This window comes from Canis lupus, chromosome 10, assembly GCF_011100685.1.
Source record: "Canis lupus familiaris isolate Mischka breed German Shepherd chromosome 10, alternate assembly UU_Cfam_GSD_1.0, whole genome shotgun sequence".
In the NCBI taxonomy this organism is placed as follows: Eukaryota; Metazoa; Chordata; class Mammalia; order Carnivora; family Canidae; genus Canis; species Canis lupus.
Window position 1 is genome coordinate 51,049,494 of NC_049231.1, and position 18,180 is coordinate 51,067,673.

The window sequence follows — 18,180 nt, forward strand, 5'->3', positions numbered from 1 at the left end:
AGAGGCAGAGACACAGGCAGAGGGAGAAGCAGGCTCCATGCAGGGAGCCCGACGTGGAACTCGATCCCAGGTCTCTAGGATGACACCCTGGGCCGAAGGCAGGCGCTCAGCTGCTGAGCCACCCAAAGATCCCTTTTCCTTACATTCTAAATAAATATTCAGGTTTATATCTAATATTGTATTTGTAATTTTATATCATTTTTCTTAAAGAACATTAAGAAAAATGCCCTCCTTTCCACAAATTTATAAGCTTTAAGCCTCCCAAAACTTGTCTGTCCAGATTTGAAATATGTTCCACTTATACTAGCTTATTTCTTTTTCTTTTCTTTTCTTTTTTAAAGATTTTATTTATTTATTCATGAGAGACACACAGAGAGGCAGAGACATAGGCAGAGGGAGAAGCAGGCTCCCCAGGAGGGGAGCCTGATATGGGACTCAATCCCAGGACCCTGAGACCATGATCTCAGCCAAATGCAGATAACTCAACCACTGAGCCACTCAGGTGCCCCTACTAGCTTATTTCTTAAGGGGTAACGATGCTCCTTTCTTTGTATTGTTTGGTATGGGTTTTACAAGAATCTGAGGCTGAAGGTAACACCAATTTTCTTCTTTTTTTTTTAAGATTTATTTATTTATTTATTTATTCATACATTCATTCATTCATTCATTCATTCATTCATTCATTCATGAGAGACACAAAGATACAGGCAGAGGGAGAAGCAGGCAGCCCGATGTGGGACTCGATCCCGGGACTCCAGGATCACCCCCTGGGCGGAAGGCAGGTGCCAAACTGCTGAGCCACCCAGGGATCCCCACCAATTTTCTTCTTAATGTGCTTCTAAAACATTATATGAAAAAGAAAAGAAATTCAACATGGTTTTTAAGCCACTCGACAATCATTAGAACATTAAAATCAAACTGGATCATGACTTTTCTTCTTGTATCTAATTATCTAATATATTCCAGATGGATAAAAGATTTAAATATAAAAAAAAGGAAGCCATAGGGCAGCCCTGGTGGCTCAGTGGTTTTAGCGCCACCTTCAGTTCAGGGCCTGATCTTGAAGACCTGAGATCGAGTCCCACATCAGGCTCCCTGCATGGAGCCTGCTTCTCCCTCTGCCTGTGTCTCTGCCTCTCTCTCTCTCTCTTTTTCTCTCTCTGTCCCTCATGAATAAATAAATAAAATCTTAAAGAAAAGGAAGCCATAAATATATGCAAGAATTCCTATGCAACATCAATGTGGGAAAAGGTTTTCAAGTTTGATGCAAATCCCATAGGCCGTAAGAGAAAAGATGGATAAATTTTAATGCATAAAAATAAGAAAATTCTGCTTGCCAAGAAATAATAAAGTTAAAAGCAAGCAACAAAATTAAAAAAAAAACTATTAACACATATCCCATAGGGTTTATTTCCTTAATATAAAAAGAGTTCTTATCCATTAATAAGCAAAAGTATCAACAGACTAATAGAAAAATTGGCAAAGGTTATTAATAGGTGCTTTATCAAAAAAAAATACAGATGACTTGTGAACATATGAAAAGTTGTTCAATCAACCCTATAATAAGAGAAATGCAAATTAAAAATGACAGGCAAAGATCCAAAAGTTTGTAACACACTGTGTAGGTGAAGATACTAAGAAGCAGGCAATTGTTGGTGCAAGTGTAAATTGACACAATTTCTAGAAAAGGCAGATTATATTTAACATAATAGTTTCCTTTCTAGAAATTAATCCTATAGATATGTCTACATATGTAAATTGTGACATGCCAAAAGGCATTCACCTTAGCATTGTTTCTAAAATCTTTTTTTTTTTAAAGACTTTATTTATTATTCATGAGAGACACAGAAAAAAGGCTAAGACAGACAGTGGGAGAAGCAGGCTCCCTGCAGGGATCCCAATTCGGGACTCAATCCCTGGACCCGGGATCATGTCCTGAGCTGAAGGCAGACACTCAACCACTTAGCCACACAGGCATCCCTGTAGCATTGTTTCTAATAGCATAATGCTGGAAACAACCTAAATGTCTACCAAAAGGAGACTGGTTAAATCCATAATGGAGCATCCCTTAATGGAACACTATGCAGCCACAAAAAATGGAGAGCAGCCCTGTGCAGATATGAAATGATCCTAAAGACCTATCACTAAAAATGCAATGTTCAGAGTGGGACACTGACATTTCAATGGATATATTTAATCCTTATTCTTTCATGGAATACTTCGTAAGTATAGTGGTTACTTTTTGGTACAGAACTAGGGCAGGAGTGAGTAGGTAGGTGGCAAGACTTCACTACATGTCCTTTTTCACTTTTTAAATGTTATTCCATGTACCTATCTTACCTATTAAAATGCTACAATTAAAAAAAAATAAAATGCTACAATTATTTGTTAAAATTAAGATATGACCTATAACTAGGCTAGTGAAAATATTTGAGCATTGGTAGTTCTTCCCTTTAAAGGCACATTATGGGTAGCCCTGGTGGCGCAGCGGTTTAGCACCGCCTGCAGTCTAGGGCATGATCCTGGGGTCACCGGATCAAGTCCCACATCGGGCTCCCTGCATGGAGCCTGCTTCTCCCTCTGCCTGTGTCTCTGCTTCTCTCTCTCTGTCTCTATGAATAAATAAATAACATAAAAAAATAAATAAATAAAGGCACATTATTGGGTACACGGAGGAAAAAGCAAGGTAGTCCAAAGCTTAAGTATAACATTATCTTCTGCAAATAAGGTTATCACTCTAATAGTGACCTGTGAATGGTTGCTGAGGAGTTTCTGAACTATCCAAATCCTAGTCAAGGTCTAATCCCAAGAGAAGACAAAAATTTAAAGCTGAAGCCTAGTTAGTTGTATGATAGTTTTCTGTCCAAAGGAAAACTGAGCTAATAGATGGGAACTGATCAACATGAAGTCTAGGAAAATAGCGCCAAGAGTAGAATTTGACAGTATTTGTTTAGTACTGATTCAGGAAGATGTTCTCTGGAATGTTCTATCAGTTGTGTCTTTTACTTTTCCTACTGAATTAGTAACTGCCATTTAAATGATCTTTGAGTAGTGGCTAAGAACGTGGTCTTTGGAGATCTGGGTTCAAATCTCAGTTCTTCTTTTTATCATCTGGGTGATTTTAGGCACATGTCAATTCAGCTTATGTATAGGTAAAATGAGGATAATAATCTTTACTTGAATAATCTTTACCTGGATACTGTTGTGGGTTAAAGAAAGTAACAGATAAGGTCTAGGAGAGTGGCCAGCCTGTAGTTAGTGCTTATTGAATAGTAACTATTATTTTTATTTACAGATTGCTTTTATAACCTCTGGAACTTAAAATCTTAAGGACTGGTTAATAATTGAAACCAATTAAACTGAGTCAAATGGATAGCATTTTGTCATTAACAAGGTAAAACATAGCCTTCTATACAGGGTCTCTGAGAAATTGAGAGAAGCTCAGATCATTTTCTTTCTCTTTTGTTCCTCTATTTTTGAGGCATTCGGTATTATATAATATATAATAACAGAATAACAGATATACACACATTTATATTAAAAATGTCAAAACTAGAATTGCAAAAAAAAATTGTAGTGTGTTTTAAATGTCATTTACATTAAATGTAGAGAGGTGTATTTGGGTTATTTGCATAATAATATTTGAAATGTTAATGTATAGTGCATAACAGGATGCATGAAAGTTTTACATGAATGTCCTCCTCTTTTAGTCACTACATCTCTGGGACTAGATGGATGTCCTCCTTTGACGATAACATCAAACGTCTGAAGTTGAAGCCCTTCATGAATGTGAGAACCAGCCAAATGACCATTCTGAATCCTCATGCAGGCCCTGTTCTATGGAGGAAGGCAGAACAGAAAGGCAAACTCCTCTAATGGGCTGCAAAACTCCAACGCATATTTCTCTCTTCCACTTGCTCAGCATTTCTAACTTGCCAATGACAAAAGCCAACATTTGTGTCTTGTGTTTTCCTCTTAGTTGGTGTGACATAGTCTTTAACACTAATTTGGAAGGGTTGCCACTTGGGAGCCTGGATAATGTTCTTTGTAATGTAGGGAAAACTCAATCTACTCACATTTCCTTGTATCCTGGGGAGCTGCTTCAGACCAGTTAAAATCAAGAAATGATATAGTTAAAAGACTTTTCAAGAATCAGGAATTAGCTCCTAAGTGGGGTCTTCAGTTGGGCACCAAAGAGAAATGGCCCATTTTCTCCCTGGTTGAGTGAGTTTTTGCTGCTGACCTGTAAATTCTACACTATTTCAAAGTTACTGGCTGGGAAAGTAATGGAAACTGAGCTGGGAATTTTTTCTTTCTTACCCTTATGTGTGATGCCTTATTTAAAATAATTCAGACTCAAAGTGAATTTCTAGCAAATGGTGCTCTGGCTGCTATTAAATTTATTGATGGCAAATCCATCATCCCTGCTTTTTATGTATGATGTCGCTGATGTGGTGATTTTTTTTTTTTTTTAAAGCTCCATGGTGAGACTTTCCTAAAATTCACCTCTTCCATCTGCCCAATAGTGCTATAAGTGACTTCAGGTTAAGATACTACTTAGCAATTAATTTCCCATGTTGAGATTTTATGACAAAGTTTTTGCAAAACCATTAAGTAAACCTTGGTTATTTTTTCTACATTGGAATTTTTTTGATGTGCTAAGATTTTATATAAATTTGTTATTTATCTTGATGAAAGCCAGATAAATAAATGCTCCTATCGTGTGTAATAACTCAACTCTTTGCTTTCACAAGGCCAGAGCAAGGCTGAAAGGAAATTCATCTCAAAGCTATTAAGAAAAGCCAGATAGAAAGGGAGCATAAAAATGAAATGAACTATGGTGAAAGGGCCAGACCCTCTTCCAGACTGCCCTACATCATTCCAGCTACCCAGGTGGAACAAAGATTTAGAGCTCCAAAGAATGGAAAGAAATGATGTGGGATTGTCTGAGAAAGGGATCAATCTATCCTGTGTTCATGGGAGATACAGGGAGAAAAAGAAGTCATTTGGCAAAGTCTCAACAGCCTAAGCTAGAAATAACATGTCCCACCCCCAAACTGCCACCATGGCCCCCATTTGAATACACCTCAAAAGCAGCCCCTGTTTCCACTGCTTTGTTTCCTGCCCAGGCGTGCAAGGGGACAAAACAAAGGAAGTGAAGAAACCACCTGGGTGCCTCCTTTGTGATACTTGGGGGACTGGTTGGTTCTAACTTTCCAGTTGTCACTGAAGGCCCTGGTGACTACAAGAGTACAGAGAAATTCTGACAAGTGATTTGGACCTTGAGGATATCCTCTAATGACCTACCTTCGGTAACTTTTCTTTTAAAGCCTCTTCAGCTGCATATCCCAGAGCTTGGTGCCATTCTTTCTCTATTATCTGTTATCTGTTAAGACACCAGCATGTCTTATCTTTCCATTTTGTTGGAGGATCTTGTGAATTCCTGAAAAACCTAGGCTTTTATTCCCACCTCCAATGGAATTTCCTCAGTTGCAGTGTTTTTCTCATTTTCTGGGTCCAAATCTTGTCCAGTCTTCAAAGAGCAGTTAAAGAGAGGCGCCTGGATGACTCAGTCAGTTGAGTGACTGGCTCTTCATTTCAGCTCCAGTCATGATCTCGGGGTCGTGAGATCGAGCCCCGTAGGGAGCTTCAAGGTGGGCATGGAGCCTGCTTGGGATTCTCTCTCTCTCTCCTCCTTTGCCCTGTACCCCCCCCCATAAATAAATCTTTAAAAATTTTTCAAAGAGCAGCTAATGCTATTTCCAATTTGAGAAACCTTTGCAGCACCATTAGTCATTCCTTGTGGCAGCCTCCTTCCTATGTATGGAGAGTTACCCTTATAGGGCATGGTTCATTTTCCCCTACAACACTGGCAATGCCAGACACTCATTTTCCTCGCCTTCCTTGCAGCTAGGTAGGGTGTGGGCAGGTGACTTAGGCCCTTCCAGTGAAATGCTCCCATCCCAAACTAGCTTTGAGAAAAAGCAGGGATGGTACAGAGTCCATTCTGGGGGCCAGTGGGGGCTGAAGCAGCAACAGCAAATAATCTGGCTTCCAGAAGCAGTAATGGCTGTGCTTGCTGAAGCTGAATTGCTTGGGTCCTCTGGGCTAGCAGCACAGTCTTGTGCCCAGCAGCAATGGCTATGATGCCTTTGCCATTCCAGCTGCCCAAATAATTTAGAGCATTGTTTCTGCCTGCACAACCTCTAAGTGCAGCTCTCCAGCCTCCTTGAGATTCTGTAAGCACCCACTAGACTTTTAAAGAGTTTTATTGAGATATAATTCACACATCATACAACTCCACCCATTTAAAGTGTATAATTCAATGTTTTAAAGTAAATTTACAGGATTGTGCAATGATCACCACAATCTAATTTTAGAACATTTTTGTCCTTGCAAAAGACGCCCCATGCCCATTAGCAGTTACTTTCCATTCTTTCCCCTACTCCTGGATCCAGTCAACCATTAGTCTATTTAATACCTCCATAAACTTGCCTATTCTAACATTTCACATAAATGCAATCGTACAATATGATTCTTTTTGTGATTAGTTTCTTTCATGTAGTACAATGTTTGCAAGTTTCATCCATGTTTAGCATGTATTGGTAATTCATTTCTTTTTAATGTTGAATAATATTCCATTGTATAGCTATCCCACATTTTATTTATCCATTCGTCTGTTGATAGGGTATTTGGGTTGTTGATAGATATCTGGACATCTCTATGTGCATTCATGTACAAGTACAGATGTTTTCTCTTCATTTCTCTTGAGTACATACCTAGGAGTAGAATTGCTGGCATAGTAACTGTGATTAACCTTTGAGAAACTGATGAACTGTTTTCTAAAGTGGCTGCACTATTTTGTAACATGTGAGGGTTCCAACTCCTCCACATCTTTGTTGCCAAATATTCTTTGTTATTATCTGTCTTTTTTATTATAGCCATTCTAGTGACTGTGAAGTGATAAATCATTGTGGTTTTTGCCCACTAGCTATTAAATAAATTCTTTCTGCTTTAATCTAGTTTCTTCCAACTAGATCTCTGACTGGTCCCTTTCTTGTTCAGTGCACACTGGCTTAACCTATCTCTGGACTGTATTACACAGTTGAGCATTTATCCATTGCCTGGATGCAAGATGCTTTTCTCCTCTCCTGGGTCATAAGCTACTGGAGGTGAAAGAGCCCATTACCTACTTCTCTGTCTCCTCTGTAATTTCTAACTGAAGCTCAGCACTTATGAGGTTGTTAATTGGAAGATTGTTGATTGGTTCATCAAAACATTTTCTTGCTTACTACACAATTCTAGAAATGTGTCTTTTATTCTTTCATTAAGAAGACTCAATCATGGAGACATGTAGCAGGTGCTGGGGACATGGATTTTGGAGATTGGTCAGATTTGGGTTCTAATTCTATCTCTGTTGATTACTAGTTGTGGGACCCAAGGATCAGTTAATTAGCCTCTCTGAGCTGTGGCTTTCCTATTTACAAAGAGAGATAATAATAGATACCTCAGATGAATGTTATGAGAGTTAAATTACATCCTGTATGTAAAACAATAGAACAGCGTGTGTGGAAATCTCTCAATAAATATTAGTTTCCTCTGCACCCCTACACTCCACTCTGCAATTCCCATTTCCAGTAATCAGGCTTAGAGGTGCATCTTAGTTATGTTTATTGTTATGAGTATTATGTTGAGGGGCCAAAGCAATGGAAACAGAGACGAGGGAAAGAAATTGCCCAAACTCAATGGAGAGAATAGAAAGCTGTTGATTTTAGAGAGGTCAAATATGAAATTTCCATTGAGAAGGAAGAACAGGATGCAAGGATGCCTGGGCTCTGCTGTTTACATGTCCTGTTTCCCCAAAGGACTCTTTTTTTGGGTTATGACCACATAGGCATAGAATCTTTTTAAAGTGAGGTTGATGTTTATTTCAGATGACCTATTTCTAGGGGCATTCTGGGATCTGGCTGGAAGAAGCCATGTGTACACCACAGGCTGAAGGATTAATCGTGGGAGAGGCTGGCATGAATGTTGGTGTGTTATGGGAAGATAGTTGTCTGCGGCAGCTGTCTTTATCCGTAGTATATTCAAAGAAAGCTTTCATCCTGGAGAGCTTAAAATAAAGCACCTAGTTGAGTGAAACTCTCAGTAACATAGTGAAGGGGTTGAGCTGACATTTGTGTGATAAACTAATGGGAGTTGACACTGGTTTTTGAATGAACCTTACCTGGAGGACAATATAACTTGCCATTTATTTAATGTTAAATTTTTCTTTATCTTTTACTTTTACTAGGTAATTTAAATTCCTTTAGTAGGAGTCCAAGTCCTGCTACAGATTCTTCAGTGAAAAGCTCAGATGCCAAATAAATCTGTAAGGGTTAACAGACTGATATTTTTATTAATGTGTAAATTACTGGATGCATGGCCTTTGTGAGAGTGGGTTTTAGTGGTGAACTGAGGGAAATGATCACAAGGGAACCAGCTTCCTAGAAAAGGCACATAATAAAGGAGAAAATGGCATACAGAATGGGGAGGCTGCAGACACAGAAATTAAGTTCTTGGTTTCCCCAAAGCCAGCCCTATCTGGCTTCATTGTCATTCAACAACATTTAGTAAGCATCTACTATAGACTAGGTTCTGTGCTAAGAACTTTGATGACAAGGCAGGGCCTTTCTTGTGAAATCGTTTATGCTGTGTAAAGATCTGAATCTAATCTACCTCCTTATAGCTTGGATCCTGGGGCTCAAAAGACTGAATTCTAGCCTAGCTCAGTTTAGTTGTAGTCAATCTATGGACTTAGGAGCATGAGAATAGGGACTGTTATGGTAAGCGTCTTTTTTTTAAATTTTTTTTATGGTAAGCTTCTGATGTGGGGGTAGTTTGTTACATAGTAATGTTGCAACAGCTGACTGATACACCATGATCAGTTTGGATTGTCTTCTAAGAGCATTAGGGAGCCACTAAAGAATTTTGATCAAGGGAGACCTTGATAACCTTCTAATTTTGGAATGATCACCCTGGCCACAGTAGGCTCATGGGTGGCCATGACTCTTTTAGGTTGGGTGCCAGAATGAGACACATGGAGCAATAGCCAAACCCCAAGTAGCTGCTAGTCCAAAGATAATGAGAGGCATGTAGTAAATATCTGAACCAACCTATAGCTTGAAGACTAAAGAATGGATCAAAGCTGGCAAGATTGGATTCAGGAAGACCAGCAAGGAGACTGTTGCAATTATGTATCCTTGAACTTGGAAAGTGACTGTAAAGGAAAGAGGGTTATTTAGGTGGTAGAATAGATTGGTCATGGTGACTGTTTAATTACATGTGAGAGTTGCAGGAGAGGAAGGTTAAGGGCAACTTGGTTGGTCAAAAGGGTAGATGAGAATGCCCTTCACTCAAGAAAAAACATTTTTTCAGGGTGAGACAGCAGCAGAGGCAGACAGGTTCACTTAAAACCTACTAAATTACTGTTTCCAAGTTAGGTCCAGAAGACATTTAGATATTCAGATCTGGAGAGCAAGAGAGTGATCTGGCTGGAGACTTGCAGTTGGTTGTAGTCAACAAACAGTACTAAGAGTTTCCTAGTGAATATACGAATCTTCCCAAGGAGATGATGTGGTATGAAAGTAAAAGAGGGCCAAGAACAGAACTCCAGAGAGTTATGACATTTAAAGCATGGGTCAAAAAAGAAGAGCCTGGAAAAAAGACTGAGTAGCTATAGAGAGTAGGAGACAGTGGATTCATGCAAACTGAAACAGTAAAGAATTGCACATAGGAGGGAGTGGTAACAGGGTCACATTTTGCAAATAGAGAATGTATATGACCTAGACATCCAATCATTGGTACTGGAGTAAAAAAGAATTGGGTTCAAGTCCTGGCTTAGCAATTTGTAGCTGTGTGACGTATTACTTTACCTCTCCAAGGCTGTTTTCTTTTTTTTTTTTTTTTTTTTTTTTTTTTATTTATTTATGATAGTCACAGAGAGAGAGAGAGAGGCAGAGACACAGGCAGAGGGAGAAGCAGGCTCCACGCACCGGGAGCCCGACGTGGGATTCGATCCCGGGTCTCCAGGATCGCGCCCTGGGCCAAAGGCAGGCGCCAAACCGCTGCGCCACCCAGGGATCCCCCAAGGCTGTTTTCTGACCTGTAAGATGGGCATATTTTTAGTACCTATTTTATATGACAAATGGGACAACAAATGAGATAGTAGATGTATGAGTACTTAAAGAAGAATTGACACACAGCGAGCCTTCATTAAATCCTAGCCATAATTATTGTTAGCCATTACGTAGCAAAAGAAAGTCATTGGTGGTCAAAGGGACAGCAGTTTTAATGGTGTGGTGGAACAGAAGCCAGGTTGTAGTGAGTAAGGGACTGAGCAGAGGAACTGAAGAAACCGTGGTAGACAGCTCCATTGCCTGACCATGAGGGAGAGAAAAAAACATAGGATAATAACTTGAAGGGAAGTACAATAGAAAATAATTTTAATTGTTTTCTTCCATTTATGTATTTTTTAATAAAAATTGTGTATATTTAAGGCATACAACATGATAATTTGATATATATATATATATATATATATATATAGTGATGACTACTATAGTCCAGCTAAATAACATGTCATCTCATCACATAGCTACCAATTTTTGTGTGATGAATGCACCTGAAATCTACTCTTTTAGCATATTTCCAGTGTCCAGTGCAGTATTACTAAATATAGCAATCAGGCATATATATTAGATCTCTAGATTTTTTTCATTCTGTGTAACTATAACTTTTTACACTTTGATCAACATTTCCCTATCCCCTCAACCAAGCCCTAGAACCCATCATTCTTTTTACTCTCTGCTTCTATGAGTTATACTTTTTTTTTTTTTTTTTTTTTTTTTTAGATTCCACATGTAAGTCAGATCACACAGTTTTGTTTTGTTTTGTTTCTCTGTCTGGTTTATGTCTCTTAGCATAATGTCCTCGAGGTTTATCCATGTTATCCCCAAAGGCAGGACTTTCTAATGGTTAAATTGTGTATGTATGTCACATCACCTGGTGATCACATTTATTGAAAGAGTTGGAAAAAAATTAAAATGCCCTTGGCTTAAGAATTTTTGAGTTATCTGCAAATCATCTCATTTCAGGAGTGGAAAAATCTTTAGTCATTTTTTTTTTTGTCATTTCTTTTTTTTTTTAATTTTTATTTATTTATGATAGTCACAAAGAGAGAGAGAGAGGCAGAGACATAGGCAGAAGGAGAAGCAGGCTCCATGCACCGAGAGCCCGACGTGGGATTTGATCCAGGGTCTCCAGGATTGCGCCCTGGGCCAAAGGCAGGCGCTAAACCGCTGCGCCACCCAGGGATCCCCTTGGTCATTTCTTCATATCAAAATGAACGTAGGTTTCTCTATTGGATGCCTTCTACATTTAAAGAGGCAATCATACAAAATCTCCTATATACCATACATGATAAATTGTTTTAGCCAACTCTTAATGGAGGAGCAACTAGTACAACACCATCTCCCCAGACAAAAAGCATCGGAATATTCCGTTTTGTTGATTTATATATCTCTTCATATGTTTCTTCATCAATTTCTATAGTAGACACAGTTTCTTCCACATCTCCCAAAATCATATTTAAATGCTGATCATAAGCATGTAATCTGCCTCGAAGCTCTAGGTCATTTCTCATTTTCACATAAATTCGTTCATCCAGGCTGAGCCTGATGAGATCCAGGGGCTCTTCTACAGTGTTGGTAGTTTGTTGCTGGTCCACGTCGTCTGCCATCTTTCAAACCCTGCGCCCTTTCCCCACATCACATCTTTTTTATCCTTTCATCTGCTGAAAGACATTTAGGTTGGTTTCATATCTTGGCTATTGTGAATAATGCTTCAGTAAACAAGGGAGTGCAGCTATCTCCTTGAGATCCTGATTTAATTTCATTCAGGTATATACCCAGAAGTGGGATTCCTGAATCATATGGTAGTTCTATTTTTAATTTTTTGAGGAATCTCCATACCATTTTCCATAATAGACATATCAATTTACAATCAAGAGTTCCCTTTTCTCTACATCATCAACAACACTTGTTAGCTTTTGTCTTTTTGATTGTAGCCATTCTAACAGGAGGGAGGAGATATCTAATTGCAGTTTTGATTTACATTTCCTGGATGATTTGTGATCTTGAGCACTTTTTTATATGTCTGCTGGCCATCCCTATGTCTTCTTTTGAGAAATGTTTATGCAGATCCTGTGCCCTTTTTTTAATTGAGTTATTATTGCCATTATGATTATTATTATTTGCTATTGTGTTGTTTGAGTTTCTTATGTATTTTGGATATTAACCTCTTATTAGATGCATAGTTTGCAAATATTTTCTCTCATTCTGTAGGTTGTCTTTTCGTTCTGTTGATTGATTGCTGTGTACAAGCTTTTTTTTTTTAAGCTTTTTAGTTTAATACTGTTTGTCCCTTTCAAGAGAAAATTAACTTTGCATGTTTATAGGCTGTGAGGAAAGTTGCAAGAAAGAAAAGAGATAATTGGTAGAGCAAGGCCTCAGAGGATGACAGAACCCCAAGAATGAGTGGTAGAATAAGGCTTCAACTGTTGAAAAAAATAAAAGGTGGCCTTTCCACTGAAAATGGAAGCAAAGAAAAGTTTCAAAAAGGATAAGTAAAAGGACATGCTGAAAATTTCATTTTCCAGAATCCCAAAGATCTGAAGATGGGACAGAATGGCCAGACTCACCTCAAAAGACAAACATTAGGAAGTAAGCTACATTTCAATAGCTCATGGTATTGAAGGTCATGGATCAGGAGCAGGGGCTCTGGATGGCTTCTGACGTAGGAGATAGGGTGTAAAGTCTCTATACTGGTGAAAGGCAGTGTATGTCTTATATGATACCTCCTCATAACTAATTCCTCAAGCCTTCAGTGAAGTTATGAAATTCATGAAACCATTATTGTAATTGGATTTCCTGTGGAAAATAGTGAAGAGGCCAAGGTAAGCATCCTAGCTATCAGGGGCTCCTTACAGAGAAAACACAAGGTGCAAAAGGAATAGATAAGACAAAAGCAATTAAAGTGTTGTATTTGCATAAACCTTAAGGAGGGTCTCCTGACTTATGCAGGTAGAGAAATTGAGGGCTTAGGCTCAGGTCAAATTACTTAGGTCTCTGATAGTCAGAGGGACACCCAAAGTCATATTGCAGTTATGTAAGTTTGTTAGGGAGGGGATGTGGGCGGGGCTGAACAAAGCAGCAATTTTGTTGAGGTTGTTCCTATTTTATCACACACACACACATATTTGCATTTTTTTTTCCAGCTAAGTGGGAGACAAAGTCAGTTACCATGAGTTCTGGTGGTGGTGATACCACTAGAGGATTGAGGAGATTGGTAATGGTGAAATCTACAGGGCAATATGATCCTCAAAGGAGCTCGATGTTTAAGGTTCAAGAAGCCTGAAAGCAGAAACTTGGCTTACTCCATTTGGAGTTTCACCAGGTGGGTTCTGAAGAGAATAAGCAAGAGTAGGGAGGGTACAAATTTCACAAAGAGGGATATGAATGATGGATCATCGATGGATCTTCTCCATGTTGTTGTACAGGAAAAAAAGTTGGATTTAAAAATATACAATTAGGGCAGAGCCCTTATTTCAAGTCCATTTAATCTGACCCAAGTTTTTCTCTCTTTTTTCAAGTTCCTACTGCATATTTAATTTCACAATGGACAGACCCGTATCAAATTTTAAATGATAAAGTCAAACAATAGATCAGTGAAAACTCACTTTTCATCCAATTTTTCAGAGCTATGTCATTTGTATAAAGTGAAGCACACTTGTGCCAAGGCTTTACAGTAAGCTATATTTAAAGATATTTATGTCACGTATGATTTATGATTAAACAACTAATATCCATAACAACAAGCGTCTTATCTACCAGTGTGGCAGAGACAGCAAGTGTTGTCATCTCCATGTTGCAGTAGGAAACTGAAGCGGGCTGAGGCAGAATCACCTCTTCAAGGGTTCTTTGTATTCCAGAGCATCTCAGTTTCTGAATATATGGTATATCATGTAAACTTCCAAACAAGAACAGTGAACAAATAAGCTATCATCTATTAATATTTATGGAGCCCTTGTGTCATGCTTAGCCTATGGTGAGTACTATAAATTATTAAGATGAAAATGTGCAATGTATATTCCTAGGCTTAAAAATTCTATAATCTGGTTAGAGAGTTCAAAACTCAATATACTAGAAGTTTACAAAGAATATTAGAGATAAATAACTTGAGACAATGACAGGAAAAATCCTGAGGCATGTGTGACGTGACCAGTGAGTGGAATAGACAGTAAATTGGAGGTCAGAGGAAAGAAGATGTCAGAATAGGCTGGTGTTGATAGAGAAGATTTAACATAGGAGGTGAGAATTTGATTGGACCTTGGGGAATGGGTAGTGTTTGGTGAATCATCTTTATTATTATCATCTTACTTATACATGAACAGTTGTATAAATATGAACACTCACAAGTCTCCATTTTATTTTATTTATTTATTTTTTAAGATTGTATTTATTTATTCATGAGAGACACAGAGAGAGAGAGAGAGAAAGAGAGAGAGAGAGAGCAAGAGGCAGAGACACAGGCAGAGGGAGAAGCAGGCTCCATGAAGGGAGCCCCATGTGGGACTCAATCTCAGGTCTCCAGGATCACGCCCTGCTCCAAAGGCAGGCGCCCAATTGCTGAACCGCCCAGGTGTCCCACAAGTCTCCATTTTAAAGGACAGTTTTGGATAGAAGTCTAAAAATAATTCCCTTTGAATAAGTATCAAGAAGAGGGGAAGATAAGAGAAAATACACTGAAGATTAATTTTAGTAAAAATTATATTTTCCCCCTGAGAACTGGCTCTGCTGGATCAGATTGAGTTTCCTTAGTATTCTCACCTCCTCCTATCTCACCTGTGCCTAAAATCTGCACTTGTGACATGGGTGAACCCTCTAGCTGCCCTGGTTCTTGATGCTCTATTATGTTTTATTCCCCTATAAAGGAAAAGTAGGCTAAACCTTGCTGGTTTTCCAGAATGTTCACTTCAGTTTTCTGAGGAATTCTCCTGGGGTTGGTAAATATTGTGGCCTGGACAGAATCATGGCAGGGCACGGTATAGCTATTACTCCCCCTCAAGTGGAGAGCTTATGGTCAAGGGTTCTGAGAAATATACAGTTCAGAGTTCCTACCCAACTGATGACTGGAGAGTCAGTTGTTAGGAATAGAAAGGTCATTGAATAGGGACTGCCACTTGGTATTAGAGTCCTCTGGACTCTCACTGGGGGAGCAGACTCACACCAGAACAACTCTTCAAGAATGGGTCCTTGACATTATGACCTGAATCCAGTGGGTTCTGAACTTGTCTATTCTTCAAATCCACACACCCATGCCTTCTTTACCCCTCCATACAAAAATCTGATTCTCCTATTTTCTTCTAAAACGAAGTTAGGTGATCCATAAAAAAGAGTTTATCTGCCCATTAAATGCAAGCATTCAGCAGTCCAAAGCTGTATATTTAGAAACACAGTTGACTTTGGTCAAGATGAGGCCCAAGAAGACATGGGAAATCCTCTTTCTACTCCTAACACATAAAGGTGCTAGAAACTAAAAAAAAAAATTTTTTTTTAATGTATAGCTGAGCTTGTAAAGAAGAAATTTCCAGGTGTCAGAAATTGAGAATCTACAGAGGTGAGGGCTACTTATATGTCTTATGAGTAATCCCAGCATCTTTGGGTATGAATTTTAACAAGTGGAAAGAAGGGCAGTCAAGTCTTTAGTTCTGCACATGGGAGTAGGCATAATTAGGCTCCCCTCCAGATCATGCACCAGGCTCCCATTCTTGGGCCGTGGATAACAAAAGAGTTAGCTAAGAAATAAATATCCTTATTCCATGCTGCCTATGCAGGCTGGCAATGCAGGCTTAATTTCTCACAATAACGTCATCACATAGAAACTCTGTGCCAAAAATCTAAACTAAATATTTGCATGTAATCGGTGAACCCCCAGCAAAGGCAATCTTGAAAAGCCTGACGGGTTCTTATCCACAACCCAGGACATCATGCAAAAGGCACTTTAAGTGTGCTTAAAAGTATTCCAATGGTGGTGGTGGGGGCAGGGGAGAACTTGTAAGGACAGGACATACTTTTTTTAAAAGGGGGAATTTGAAAGAGAATCCTGTAGCATGGCAGATCTTCCAAAGCTGTTACACATGGATGGCCACAACAATGTTTCCCATCCCACATGCTTTTCTCTTACAATATGTCCTTTATACTCCTTCCATCAAGAGATGAGGCCTAAAAAAAAGGGGGGGGGTGAGGTCTATGTTACCTCCCTTGGTGGACATGATTGGGACTCACTTGTAATTAATAGAATGAAGTGTAAGTGACACTGTGACTTCTGAGGTTAAATCAGAAATGTGGGGCAGTTTTTGCCTTGCTAACTGGATCACTTGTGGTAGAGTCCTGAACTGCCATGTAAGGAGACCAGCTGCCTAGGAGTTGTCAGGGGTGAGGAAGCCCAAGTTAGCCCATGCAAAGTGACCCCATGTAGAGGTCCTGTGACTAAAGAAGGAGAGAGATCTCTGGCCATCTACAACTCCTCTAGCACCTGCTGTTCTAGCTCCAAACACTAATTGCAACTGCATAAGAGATCCTAGGCTGGAATTTCTGATGGAAACTTTTCTAAATTCCTCATCTACAACATCATGAGCAAAATAAAAAGGTTGTTTTAAGCTGTTAAGTTTTGAGATAGTTTGCTATGTAGCAATCAATAACTGGAACATACAGAAACCCCAGAAGTTGAAATATTGAGAAAATTTACTGAGACAACTGGACTAAATAGTAATTTAGTTTAGCGGAAGAGAACATGACAGAATTAGAATTACAGAAAATACCTAAAGAAATTATACAGAATGCAGAGCACAGACAGAAAAAACAGAAAAATCAAAAGGGAAATTAGGAGACATGGAAGTTGAAATAAGAGGTTATACCAGATGTCTGGTAGGGATTGCAGAGAAAGAAAAATGAGATGAGAGGAGAGCAAATATTTAAAGAAATAATGGCTGATTATTTTCCAGAATCAAGGAAAGATATGAGTCTTCAAGTAGAAATTATACAAATGAGTTAAGTAGAATAAATAAAAATAAATCCAAATCTCAACCTAGTAGAAGAGTGGAAATATAGAAACTCAAGGTATAAGAGAAAACCCTAAAACTTGAAGATAGAAAGAACAGATATCTGTTGGATTAAGCCATGCAAAATAGAGATCAACTGTAGATCAAAAATGACTGAGCAGGGATGTCGCTTCTGTGTATGAAGGAGTAACTGCTGTGGAAATTGCCCTCCATCTGTAAATAGCTAGAAAGCAAGACAACTGTATTGACCCAAATGTCCACTACTTGTGAACAGATGAACACATTGTAGTTTATCCATATAGCTGAATTTTAAGTCAGCAATAAAAAGGAGCAAACTCCTGATAAGAATGAGAAGAATAAATCTCAAGAGCATTATGCTAAATGAGAGGAACAAGATATAAAAGAGCATGTGCTGTATGACTCCACGAATGTGAAATTCTAGAAAATTCCATCTGATCTATAGTGTCAAAGAGCAGATCAGGAGCTTACTAGGAATAGGAGGAGGGAATAGGCTGTAATGGGTAATGAGGGAATGTTTTTGGGTGTTGGAAATTTTTAAAAAATATTTATTGATTTATTTTAGACAGAGAGGGGAGAGAGAGAGAAAGAGAGAGAGGCGCCAGGGCGCAGAGGGAGAGAGAGAGAACCTCACGCAGACTCCCCACTGAGCATAGAGTCTGACTTGGGGCTTGATCCCATAACCCTGAGATCATGAACTAAGCCGTAATCACAAGTCAGACGCTTAACCCACTGAGCCACCCAGGTGACTCGGGTGTTGGAAATATTTTATATCTTGATTGTGATGGTGGTTACATTGCTGTACACTTGCCACAACTCATTTATTTATATACTTTGCTGAGTTTTATTACTTGTAAATTTACTTTAATAAAATATGGTCAGATACTGGAAATTTCATATAGTTCAATAAAGCATAAAGACAGAATGGCAGCAGTCTTTTCATTAGTAACAATAATGCTAAAAGCCACAGCATAATATTTTGAAAACACAGGAAGAAACTT

The 18,180-nt window shown here is 38.8% G+C and overlaps 2 long non-coding RNA genes and 1 pseudogene across 3 annotated transcripts in view; 1 reads left to right on the forward strand and 2 right to left on the reverse strand.

Annotated features, from left to right (window-relative positions):
* The window catches only part of LOC102155569, a 72,900-nt gene extending 67,319 nt beyond the window's left edge, over positions 1 to 5,581 (forward strand). The window contains exon 6 of the long non-coding RNA XR_005365928.1: positions 3,711 to 5,581. This is a non-coding gene — a long non-coding RNA (uncharacterized LOC102155569). The remainder of the gene's footprint in view (positions 1 to 3,710) is intronic.
* The window catches only part of LOC111097743, a 78,541-nt gene that overhangs the window by 32,452 nt on the left and 27,909 nt on the right, over positions 1 to 18,180 (reverse strand). The window lies entirely within an intron of this gene.
* Positions 11,393 to 11,779, reverse strand: LOC100682688 (annotated as a pseudogene).